This window comes from Zingiber officinale, chromosome 2A, assembly GCF_018446385.1.
Source record: "Zingiber officinale cultivar Zhangliang chromosome 2A, Zo_v1.1, whole genome shotgun sequence".
NCBI classification, from domain to species: domain Eukaryota; kingdom Viridiplantae; phylum Streptophyta; class Magnoliopsida; order Zingiberales; family Zingiberaceae; genus Zingiber; species Zingiber officinale.
In genome coordinates, this window is record NC_055988.1 from 44501646 (window position 1) to 44515467 (window position 13822).

General features: G+C 40.2%; 1 non-coding gene across 1 annotated transcript; it reads right to left on the minus strand.

Moving 5' to 3' along the window:
- Window positions 1–11718: 11718 nt before the first annotated feature.
- On the minus strand, window positions 11719–11824 carry LOC122044720. Its single transcript, XR_006129736.1, has one exon. It is a non-coding gene; the product is annotated as a small nucleolar RNA R71 (small nucleolar RNA).
- Window positions 11825–13822: the final 1998 nt, after the last annotated feature.

Here is a 13822-nt window from a genome sequence, read left to right on the forward strand (position 1 = left end):
CTTCCTTCATAAGCCTGTATTGTAGTGTGTTCATCTTCATGTAGTCAATTTTGAGTTTCTTCTTCTTCAAATTCCATTTTTCTTACTCTAGTTATTCTCCAAGTTCGTTCACCGATGATGTGTACCCTTTCTTGATGCTAAACCACATCTCAATGTCGGATTTTAGGAAGCATTGCATTCTCCATTTATAATAGTTGAAGTCTTCTCCATTGAAGAGTGATGGATGGATAGTGTTATATCTTTCTTGATGGGACATTGATTTACTTGTAAAAAAATATAGACTAAAATTTTTTCAAGACCGTCTTGGGTTAAGTAGTGCAATAGAAAGAAAAGTAACAAGACAAAAAAAATAGTGTAGAGAATAAAGAAAAGAAACTTTTAAAGAAAATAAAATGATTTTTTAAATGCTCAAAAAATCATTAAGCATCTTTAGAGCAAACTTGCTCTAATACCAATTATTGGATCGAAAGAGATGAGAGGGGGGGGGGGGGGGAAACTCACACATTTAAAACTTCTCTTTTCTTTTGTTAAAACTGAATCAAAGTCATAGCAAAATAAAGAAAAACAAACAAGAACACAATTCGATTTTTTACTTGGTTTGTAGTCCATCAATTACGACTTCAATGCCTGCGATCCTTGATCACTTCCAAATTGGGAAATCAATTAAATTTTTTCTCTCCGAAAACTTTCATAGAAAAGTAAACTCGTACAAGAAAAGAGGTGGATGGTAAAAAGCTGCTATCACCTAAAATGAATGCAAGTAATAAAAGAAGTATACTGACAACAAGTAGTAGAAGATTAAGCATATATTGTTGGAGAGCCTATCAGCATCATAGTAGCAGTACTTGCACAAATCGAGTAATAGGAGAAGAATGAGTCAAAGGGAGAATTGATGTTGAGGCTCAAACGTCAAGATTTCTTTTATAGGCTGCTTTTGGCCAATTAGAAATCGATCAGTCAATTGATCCCATCAGTTGACTGAACATCGATCAAGATACTAATCCCATCAGTCAACTGAACGTCGATCAAGAGACTAATCCTTTGTTCATTGTTTGCACCGATCAAATCTAATTGATCCTGTGAAATCTAGGTTTTTGATCGACTAAACCCCTAGGATTTCCTTCCCTGCATGATCTAATCATGTCCTTTACACTTTCCAAATTGGTTCGTGATGTGGGGAAAATCCAAAAGTGTATGAAAGTATCGTCAAATAATATAAATATCAAATCTAGGGGACTAGTGATCAAGTACTAACTTACTAATCAGACTTAATTATCTAGACCGAATCAAGAATGTCAAGTGTCACAAACACAATTACTAAAATCTCGATGCGAAAAGAGAATGAAGAGGGTGAGAGAGATAGAGAAGGAAGTAAGAGATATCACAATAGGAAGGCAGATTGTGTTCAAATTGCACAGTCAGAGAAAGCAAGGAGACAGGGAAGGTCGATAAGGAAAAAGTAAGACAGTCAAAGAAAATGATCTTAGGATTTGAGTTTCACCTCTATGCTAGTAAACACTTGATCTATGTCTCCGTTCTTGTCCTCAATATTGGCTTATGTAGGTAGACCATCCTATGGTACCGAAATAAACTTTTTCTTCTATAATGGTGTATCAACTCTAATCATTATCTACTTTGGGAAGGATTATAACTAATTATTGGATCAATCGGTGTGACCCTAAGTTTTGATATTTGGGCAAAGGTATAAGTTAGGTTATTGTTGTATTTAATATGTGCTTGTGAGTGTGCAAGATGCAGGTACAAAATGGCAAAGTCCAAGTGTGATCTTGGCAAAGGCAAAGTCCAAGAGTGGAGGCTTGGTGGTGTAAGTCCAAGTGTGTAGTATTGGCAACGCAAGTGCAAATGTGACTTGGCAAAGTTGAAGTCCCACAATAAGGAGATCTTGGCAAGGTGAAGTCTCGGAGGTGAGAAGTCTCTTGGCAATGGAAGCCCCGACAATAAAGGATAAGGCCGAAGGAAGCTCTTGAAGGCAAGGTATGAAGGATGGGGAAGCATGCGAGAGACACAAGTCTGATGGAATTGGCCAGAAGGCAAGCTTAAGATTGTATGAGCGAGGATGAGTGCATGAGAGATTGTACTCAGGGTAAAATCCTAAGTTTATGGTTTATCAGTCAACTAGTGGGAGCAAATAGAGGGCATTATTTGCTTAGTTGATGTGGAGCAATTGACTGGTACAGTGATCAGTCAACTGGTATCGAGTCATTAGATTACAACAGTCGAATTTCCATAAAGACTAGTCGACTAGTGAAGTTGGCAATCGATTGGTAGTGGAAACATAGCTTGTGTGTTTTCTCCTGAGCTCTATATAATGGAGCTCTAGGTTGCTGGCTTAGGTGACAAAATAGGAGTGGAAAACCCTTGTTAGTAGTCTACCATAAGCTATGATTGGAGTGTGGTGTATTGATCAAGGTTGTGTGAGGTTTACTCCACCGAAAAGGAGTTCGTACTAGCCGGAGGTTACTGGAGCTTAATCTTCTGAAGGATCATAAGGATCGTCCACCTTACGGATAACCGTGGAGTAGGAGCACCATCTCTAAACCACATTAAATAAACATGTTAGAGTTTTCATTCCTTTCTTATTGCTTTTATTATTTTTTCTATGCACTAACATCTTGTAGAAATCGAAGAAAGTGAATTTGGGGTGATTGACTATTTAACCCCTTCTAGCTGGACCAAGATGCTCAACACTAATGATCATAACTTGGGGGGGGGGGGGGCTATCACTAGATCCCATGATCTCTAATTTCCCACTTTTCCTACTGTGTGTTGATGAATTATATTTAATCCATTAATCTCTATGATGGTCTAGGGTACCTCACAACATACTGGGTTACACTTTCGTATCCGAATTTTCTATTGGTCAAAGGGTTAGGTTCTCCTTTCAGTCAAAAAAAAAAAACAAAACACCTACCCTAGTGAGATATAAATCTTGCACTTTTGGCATTGAGATTGTGTCAACACAATAGATCTAGACCACAATCTAATACATCATAGAAACAAGATAAGAACACATGCATAGATCAAAGAAATAGTGTATATATCATATGGAACTTACTTCCTAATCCTAGAATCCAAGAAATTACCCCATAAATAAGGGGTTACAATCACTAAACATGATCAACAATTCTCAAACAAATAGATTCAAATATAAAAACTAGAGAAGAGGAAGAAAATCTTAGGATTGCTCTTGAGTCTTCCTCCTAGTTGCTCACAATCTCTCCTTGATGCGTAGATGGATCTAGAATGCCTTCAATACTCCTCTAGCCTCCTTGGGGTCCATGGTGTTGGGATGTATACTATAAGCCTAGCTTTTGTATGAACATCTGTTTTAAAATATTTTGAAATGAGAATCACTTTGGTCAAATGTTTGCATTTATATATATATATATATATATATATATATATATATATATATATATATATATATATATATATCAATGCAGTTGTCCATTTAATTTATATTGTAGATAACATGGTGTGTGGTGCCACACAGAAGATCATGTTATCGGTTTCTTATAAATTATAAATAGTAGCTTACAACCAAGATGGATTGGGACAAACCATTGGAACGATTATAGTGTAATTTGGTATTAGTTTGTCTTGACTATAAAATTACACTAGTACACTATGTGTGTATTGAGTAGGACCGTTTGAGGTTGTTTGATTTGTACTGACTATATAAAAGAACAAAATCTCTGTTATTATGGATATGCATCCTCTTAATTCCTATATAATAACAAGCACATATACTTAGTATTTATTTCTTTAACTTATCAATGGATGAGATTTATTCGTTAAATCAATAGGTCCGATGAGTTGAGAAATAGTACTGTTTATATGGTGTGTTGTTGATTATAGAAGGAATATGTGTCCTAATTATTTAGGCTAATGATGTCCCCTTGAGGAGCTCAAAAGGATTATCATGTAAACCCTGCAGGTGGACTTAGTCCGACATGATAATAAAGTTGAGCGGTACTACTCTTGGAATCAGATGTTAATTAATTGAGTTGTCAGTAACTCATTTAATTAACGAGCATACGATATCTTAAACACAGGGAGATTAACACACTCATGATAATAAGGAGCCCATATTGTAATATGGGATTGGTGCGGTAGTTCAATAATAACCTTTTAGTGGTATGGATTATTATTGATGGACTTGAGTTGAGTGTTTGGGCCGAACACAGAAAGCCCAAGCCCATCAGGAGGCCTAAACCAATTCTTCCTCTAGGCCCCTGTTGTAGCCTCTATATAAAGTCTCGCATCCACCCATCCATGTTTATTTTTGGTTAATCTCCTCCTTCCTAGGGACGACGCCTCTTCTCCTTGTTAGGGCTGGCGCATCTTCTCCTTGCCAGGGTCGGTGCTTCTCCTCCTTGCTAGGGTCGGCGCCTCCTCCTTTTCTAGGGCCGACGCCTCTTCCTTGCTTGGGCCGACACCCCTTGATTAACAACCTTTGTGGACGACGGCTTGGAAAAGAAGAAGAAGAGGAGAAGGTGCCTCATCCTAGAGCTTCTCTTGGTGGTCGGCGGTTTGGAAACAAGGAAGGGAAGGGTGTTTGTTATCTTGGTAGATCGTCATCCACATGACGTCCAAGAAGAGGAGAGGAATACAACAGAAGATCAAGAGTTCTTTAGCTACAAAAGAATGGTACAACTAGTTCTTTGATTCTGCTATGTAATTAGTTTAGTTTTCTTTGTATCGATCCTGAATACCAACACAAGAGGTTAGCGATCTTGTATTTCGATCAAGGTGTGCTTTGATCCGTCAAGAACTTGCTTGATTGATCAAACACATGTCTGATCAAACATGCGGGTTACTAGAAAAAGTTCTGTACTTGTACAATTTTTGTACAAAGGAAATTGAAACATAACGGAATTCCAACACCTTCAATTGGTATCAGAGCAAGGTTTTCTGGCTCTGTGTGATTGGTTTTTGGTTAAATTATGCACTGCTCATATATAAGTTTAGGCAGGATAATAGTAGGACATGCAAGAAAGATTAACTCTATGGTTGCAGGCATCCTAGGTCCAACTATTATGACTTTTTGTGTTTATGTATTATTTGAACCCTCGGGCATGTCGAGATTGTTTTGTGCTGTGCATGATTGTAATAATTTAAGTACAGTCGGTTGCTGTATTATTTTTTATATTCTGTTGGATCTAGATTACATGTAAATTTCTTTGTGGAATATAGGATCGATAAATGTAAATTTTTATTTCTTTTTGTTGCGGCTTGTATCCTTGCTATGCGTGGTGCTATTTTGAGGACCGGAGGTGCGGCGAAGAAGGAAGCAAGATAGACGCAACGGCTTGATCCATTGGCGGCATATTGGAGGACAACGATGGATGAGGCCATAATAGTTGGAAATTTTATTTTCATATTTATTGCTTTTATATGCTGTTTTTATGTGCGGTGATGTGTGTGCATGTTAAAATTTCTCAATTTAAATAACTAAGTAGGAGAGAGATTATTTAAATAAATTCCACGGTCTCCATTACTGGTTTGTAAGTGATGCATTAAAACTTGCGCGTTAGCTTTAAGTGCCTTCCTCCATATCGGATGAGTTTGTTTGCGGATCACTAGATCAAACTTCCTCTATGGATGATTATAGGAAATTATTTAGGTATGTGTGATATTCTCCATTTGAAGGGGCACAATCCTAATTGATGGACTAAGTATCAAGTAATGGTATATACTTAGGCGCATTTAATAGTATCCTCCCTATCGGAGTCACTGCTATTATTTGTGTGGTCGAAGATGAACCAACTATTAATTTTATTTATCATAAAGTTAGGTTGACAAGATAATAAAATTAATGGGTAAAACCTCCTCTTACAAATGTTTGAATTAGTATACGCCCACACTATCGTAGCATACGAAATTTACGGTGTTTTGAGGTGTTGGTGAATTTAAATTATATTGTTTGAGGAATCAATATTATTTTAAATTCTAAAGTTTTGACCAAATATTTTATTTTGTGATTCTCAAGATTTCAAAATGGTTTTCCTCTTACTGTTATTTTAAAAGAAAACAAACTTTTGGTTCAAATTATATTGATTGGAAATGAAACTTGGACATTGTCTTAACTGTTGAAGAGTACAAGTTCGTACTTCTTGAGGTGTCCTAGCGTGCCTGATAAGGATTCTAGTGAAGAGGAGATAGAGAGACATAGGAAATGGGTCAAGGTAGATGAGATGGCACAGTGTTACATTTTGGCTTCTATGTCAAATGTGTTGCAACATCAGCATCAGACCATACCCACTACCTATGACATGATGCTCAATCTCAAGGAACTCATCGGACACCAGGATCCGGCTACCAGGCGGGAGGCCATGAGAAACTTAATGATGACCACCATGACTGAGGGGACACCCGTAAGGGATCATATCCTCAAGATGATGACTCATTTGAATGAGATGGAAGTCCTTAGAGATGAAATCGATGGGGAAACCCAGGTCGATATCATTATGCAAACGTTGCCCAAGAGTTTTGAGCAGTTCCGCCTAAACTACAACATGAACAAAAGGGTGTATTCGTTGGCGGAACTTCTAACAGAACTCCAAGCAGCAGAAGGGCTATTTCGTCATAGTTCTCAAGTTCACATTGCTGAAAACGTTTCTACCTCTAAGCCGAAAGGCAGAAAGAAGAAGAATAAACAAGTTGGTTCGGCAAAGAATGTGATTCGACCTCAAGGGACTAGGCCGCAGGCAGGTGTGAAGAAGCTGAAGGGCAAGTGCTTCAATGCAAGCAGTCTGGACATTGGAAGGTAGACTGTCATCGCAGAAAGGAGAGCAATAAAGGTATATCTTATTCATTAGTTGTTGACACATGTTTAGTGGTGTTATCTACCGGTACCTGGTGTGTAGATACGGGAGCTACTGATCATGTCTGCGATTCATTGCAGGGGTTCCAGGAAACCAGACGACTACATGAAGGGGAGATCACCGTCTACATGGGCAATGCTACGAGAGTGGTGGCTGTTGCAGTGAGAGTTGTTTATTTATCTTTTGATAAGAATAAAACTTTGATTTTGAAAAATTATTTTTACGTACCATGTTTTAGAAAGAACTTGATTTCAATTTCTAAATTATTTATGGATGGATATTCTGTTTCTTTTGATGACAAAGTGGTTGCCAAGAAAAATAGGGTAGTTATCTGTTCTGGTGCGTTGGTTGACAATTTGTATACTCTTAGTCCAATAACTCCCACGATGCAATAAATAGAAATTAATAACACATCTTCTAATTCTAATAAGAGAAAACAACATTCAGAAATGAACCAAACATATCTTTCGCATCTAAGGTTGGGTCATATTAACTTGAGTAGGATTCAAAGGTTAATAGCCGATGAACCTTTGGGTTCATTGGTAGTGGAAAACTTTCTGACCTGCGAGTCTTGCTTGGAAGGAAAAATGACCAAGAGGCATTTTAAGGCAAAGGGGTATATAGCCAAAGAAGAGTTGGAATTGGTTTATTCTGATTTGTGTGGGCCTATGACTATCCAGGCAAGAGGTGGTTTCGAATATTTTGTCTCTTTTATAGATGACTATTCAAGATATGGGTACATTTACTTGATGCACCGTAAGTTTGAGTGCTTTGATAAGTTTAAAGAGTACAAGACTGATGTGGAGAAACGTCATGGTAAAAGTATCAAGACACTACGATCTAATCATGGTGGAGAGTACCTCTTAGGAGAGTTTAGGAGTTACTTATCAGAGACAGGGATTCAATCCCAATTGTCTGCACCTGGTACACCCTAATAGAATGGAGTGGCGGAACGAAGGAATATGACACTTATGGAAATGGTTAGATCAATGAAGAGTTATTCAGAATTACCAAATTTATTTTAGGGATATTCTCTAGAAATAGCGGCGTACATTCTGAACTTGGTACCTTCTAAGTCAGTACCCTCTACACCCACAGAATTATGGAATGAGCGTAAGCCTAGTTTGAAACATATTTGGATTTGGGGTAGTCCAGCACATGTGTTGAAGGGAGACGCTAATAAGTTGGAATCACGTACAGAAGTTCGCTTGTTCATGGGATATCCTAGAAGAACGAAAGGTGGTTTGTTTTATAGTTCTAAAGATCAGAAGGCCATTGTTAGCACCAATGCCCGATTTTTAGAAGAGGACTATGTAATGAACCACAAGCCCATAAGTAAAATTGTTCTTGTGGATGTTCTGGCGATAAGAATAGGGGACCCTCGTTGTAAGGGGTCAACGCCACGTGGAAGTCAAAGAGCCGGACGGCCCATCGGAGAAGGTCGGACCAGTTAGGCCGACCGGAGAAAGGGGGCTGACCGACCGGGCGGCCGCCCGGTGTTTAGCCGAGGGCAAAAGGCACCCCTATGGAAGTCGGGGTTCCGGCGCTCATTGAACAAGATCGTAGGCCGAGCGGACGGCACGCTCGGCCGAAGGCATGAAACATACTGCTAACGGTCGCCACAAAACACATTACCAAAAACTTCCCAAGTGGACCATCATATTTGGCCGGTCGGACGGAAGTCGGACGTGGGCCGGTCGGGTTCCCGGCAGGAGTTCGGGGAAACAGACAAAGGACATCTTCTGACAACTGGCATGCTTCGTGATATGGTTATACTCCAAATCACGCGACAGGGGGTTCCGCTGTCCCATCGAGGACATGCTGGGACTGTAGCAGTATGGGTCAGGTAAGCTCACTGACAAGCCCTTACTGGGGTATGGGCTACGGACACGTGTACACCTCGGTGTGTGTGCACTTGCTTCTCCGCTGCCCTATATAAAGGCCCCCATCCTTCACCGGAGGTACGTATTCTGATTTTTCGAGAGCCACTTGCCACTGCTTGCTTGCCTGACTTGAGCGTCGGAGGGTCGCCGCCGGGAACCCCTTCCCGGCCCGACTTCTGTGCAGGTTCGCCGGAGCTTCGTGCAACCAGTCGAAGATCCACACCAGCAACTGAGGAGCGCCACGTGCCCAGCGTCCGTTGGTTCAGCATTCGGACAGGATCAATTTGGCGCCGTCTGTGGGAACGCTCCTGCATCCAAACGGAAACAATGGACGAGGTTGGACGACAACACACGGTGACGCTTTCGACGGAGGAACTCGATGCCCTGATCGAGATAAGGGCCGCCAAGCTTGTGGAGCAAAAACAGAAAGCCACAGCCGAGCGGCCGGAGCAACAAGCAACATCAGCGTCTGGTGGTCGAGCGGAAGCACCGCCGGCCACCGTTGCATTTCATCGAGCCCTATTCCGCACCCCTGAAGCCGCAGCAGCTCATAGAGATCGTGGATCTTCTTCGGACGAAATGCCTAGACGAGATGACAGAAAAGGGAAAGCCCCCCGAGCGGACGCATGACTGATGTGCGTAGATTATATACTCCTTTATGCATGTTTTTACGCACATTTACATACTTTGAGCATGCTTGATCTATGCATTTTTATACTCCCAGCTTTCCTTTTAGCATATTTACTCTTTTGGTTCGGAGATCTGCTTTTTGTGCATTTTCTGTACACAGGAGTCGATTTGGTGAAGAATCTACATCTTTGGGCATGCATTGGAGGAAACGAAGGGAGAAAGCACCGGGCCGTGCACCTCCCACGGCCCTGCAGGAGTTTGGCACCAACAGAAGAGGAAGATGACATGGCCGTGTGAACCTCGCAGGCCGTGTCAAGATTTAAGCCAACCAGGCGAAGCCTTACAGGGGCCGTGTGGGTCTACACGTGTGAGATTTCGAGACCAAGCGGTGCGGTGTGCACCACACGGTAGTGTTTCTAGAGACTAAGCGGTGTGGCGTGTGCACCACAGTAGCATTCCAGAGGAAGGGTTACGGCCGTGTGGAGTCACACGGCCGGGGAGAAGGAGCTGGACATGGCCGTGTGAATCTCACACTGTCACGGGCCGTGTGGCGCCCGATTCCTCCTCTATTTAAACCCTTCTTCATGAATTGAAAGGGATCTCTCCTTTGGGAGAAAGCAAGATTTGGTGGTTTCCTCCCATTCTTGGGAGGATTTCTGGGCGATTCAAGGGGAGATCTCGACGATTTCGACTCCGGAGCGTGGATTGGATCCGAAGACGAAGCTTCTTTGTAGATAAGTTTCCTTTTTCTCCCTTTTTCTTGATTTCTTGGATTGGGGGATTCAAGGAATGCTTGTAATCTCTATTTCTTCGGGTTTTCTTCCTCGATTCATGGAGTAGATCTTGTATTCTAGGATTAAGGGAGTATTTGTATGATGGATTGATGTAATCTCTTATGGATTTGCCATTTTCTTGTTTCGATGACATTATCTTGCTTGTATCAATTAGATCTTGAATGATTGATGGTGGTTTGCGCTCAATTCTCATTCTTGATTAATTGTTTGGATTTCTTATAGACTTGGTAAAGATAAACTCTCACTCGATCATCCGAGGGATCCACGTGACAGGTGCAAGCCCGTGTAAGGACGTTTGAGAGATAATCTTAAAGAGGAAATAGGGATATTCAAGAGAGTAGGATGGATTTTATGATTAGCTTCTTGTATCTTGATAGATTAATGAGTCGTGGGCTTCTACGTTGATATCCGAGGAAGGCATAGTAATAGGTGCACTTCTGTGTAAGGACAACATAGGTTCATGTCTAATTAATCTTATTTAGATACATTTCTCAGTCCTTAGCCGGTTGTCTATTGCAAGAGGGAACCAGCAACTTTCTACACGTTTGGCAATTGAGGGATAAGAATTGGTGAACCATTTACATTCAAGAAATCTTACAAAGAAACCGAAACTCCTAGAATCTCCCTTTATCATAACCCAAAACACTAAACTCTTGTTTGTTGATCTTTAATATTAGATTTGTTTACCTTTACTTTGCTTTTGAAACGATTGGATAGTTGTTTAGCTAATTCGCATTGAGACATTTCTAGTGCTTATTCCAGTCCCTGTGGATACGATAATCTTTTATATTACTTGCGACATTTCCGTACACTTGCGGAGCGTAACAAGTTTTTGGCGCCGTTGCCGGGGACTGCGCTATAACATTAGGAATTATCAATTGAGTTAGACTAAACATAACATTTGTTTTCCTTTCATATTGCATAGTTGTAACTAATCATTAGATTTCTGTTTTTTTTACTTTCTTGTATGACTTTCTCTTCTTGTTAATTTTTTTTGTGCAAACTCAATTCTGCATTTTTGATTCTTTTATTTTTCTTTTTGTGTCGAATTGTTGTCTGCAATCTTGTTCTTGTGTATGCGAAGATCTAACTTTGCAGGGGAATTCTTTCCTTTTGACCCTGAGATTGATAGAACTTTCCATAAAAGAAGAATTCTGCAAAGGCAAATTGAAGAACAGGAACATTTGAATATGGCAAATAGACCACTTAAGGATTATGCAGCACCCTATGCGAGAGGTTTTCGATCTAGTATTTCAAGACCTTCAGTGGAAGCTAATAACTTTGAGATCAAACCCGCAATCATATCTATGGTGCAGCAGAACCAATTTGGTGGAGGACCTCATGAGGACCCTAATCAACACTTAGAGGTCTTTTATGAAATATGTGGTACCATGAAAATGAATGGAGTTCCTTCAGATGCAGTTAGATTATTATTATTTGGGTTTTCTCTAAGAGATAGGGCAAAGCAATGGCTGAATTCTTTGGCCCCTAATAGCATCACCACTTGGGAGCAGTGTGAGCAACAGTTTCTTGATAAGTTCTATCCACCAAGAAAAATAGCTCATATGAGGAATTTAATTGCAAGCTTCAAGCAAACTGACTCAGAATCTCTTTTTGAAGCATGGGATAGATATAATAGTATGCTCAGACAATGCCCACATCATGGGTTGGAAAGATGGTTAGTGTTGCACACTTTTTACAATGGTATCAATTATCATACCAAAGTGTCCCTTGATTCAGCTGCTGGAGGGGCACTTATGAACAAAAGCTTAGATGAAGCCGAAGAAATCATTGAAAGCGTAGCACAAAATCATCATCAATGGGCAAATGAAAGAAGTGGTGGCTATTCCTCTGTAAACCCAACAATTAAAGCATCAGGGAAGTTTGATGTAGATGCAGTCACTCTTTTGTCTGCAAAATTGGACGCTCTTACAAAGAAATTTGAGAATATGGGGACTAGTGCTAATATGGTCAATGCTATTAGTACATCTTGTGAAGTATGTGGGAGTTCATTCAAATGACTCATGTCCATTGGGAGCTATCACTGCACAAATCAATCAACTTGAACAATGCGATGCAATCATGAGCTACAATCAAAGGCAGAACAACCCATACTCAAATACTTATAACCCTGGATGGAAGAGTCATCCAAAATTTTCTTACAGAAACAATCAAGATCAAGGACCATCTATGGGGGCAAGACCAAATTTTCAAGCTGGGCAACAAAATTTTCAACATCTATCTTCTCAAGGCTTACCAAATTCAAATGTTGAAAAGATGCTTGAAGAAATTATCTCAAATCAGAATGAAATGAAGCAAGATTTAGCAAAGCTCATTCAGAGAATGGATAATTCTGAAAAGCATCAAAAGATCCAGGATAGTCAAATTGCCCAACTAGCTTCCTCATCATCCAGAGCACCAGGACAGCTTCCAAGAAAACCTGATGTGAATCCTATGGAGCATTGCAATAGGATTGAGCTTAGGAGCGGACGGACCTTGGGAGACTCCCAAGTGACTGCTTCAAAAGGGATACAAAAAGAAGAAGAGCTCTCTCCTCCTATATCAAATCAGATTCAAGCTAATGAGGAGAGTACCATTGAGGTTGAAGAGACTCTTCCACTGAACCATCAGAGCAAAGCTGTCCCTTTTCCTCAGAGACTTACAATGCTCAAGAAGGATGAAGAATTTGGCAAGTTTCTAGAAAAAGTTAAGGAAATTTGTGTAGAGGTACCTCTTATTGATGCTATTTTACAAATGCCTAGATTTGCCAAATTCCTGAAGGATCTCATGTCAAATAAGAGAAGAAGAGGAGAGGTCGAGACCATTGCACTTAGTGAGGAATGTAGTGCTATTTTTGAGAAGAACACTTCTCCAAAACTGAAGGACCCAGGGAGCTTTTATATTCCTTGCAACATAGGGAAAGAATTTTTTGAAAAAGCTTTTTGTGATTTGGGGGCGAGTGTTAGCCTCATTCCCTATTCAATTTGTAATAAATTAGGTCTCAAAAACATTAAACTTACTACTATGACACTTCAACTTGCCGATCATTCCTGCAGGTACCCTTTGGGTATTATAGAAGATGTGCCAGTAGAGGTGGATGGGAATGTTATTCCCATAGACTTTGTCGTGTTGGACATGGAAGAGGACCCTAGGATTCCTATCATATTAGGAAGACCTTTCCTTGCTACAGCTGGAGCTATAATTGATGTCAAAAATCATAAGCTTTCTTTGGTAATTGGTAAGGAAAAGTTGGAATATGATTTATCTAATATCTCTAACCATGTCTCGTCTCTCTTAAATGCTTGTAGCAGGACAAGCATTTATAAACTTGAGGAATGGAATTTCCATCCTCATGGTAGGCCACCAAATGAAGGAGACAATGTGGTGGAAGATGTTGGGAGAAGATCTCCCAACGGAAACGAAAAGTATATCTGTCCTCCAAGGGCGAGGAAAAGGAGCGAATGATTAAGTTTGGTCGAGCTAAAGACCTTAAACAAGCGCTTCTTGGGAGGCAACCCAAGGGTTCTTTTAGTTAATTTTGATTTGTATTGTAATTTCTTTTAGTTTGATGCATTCTTTTGATTCTGTTTTCAGGTTAGGTGCAAAACAGAGTCAGGTAGTGTGCTATACACGGCCAGGCAAAGGTTGCAGAGAAGGGAAGTGTTTG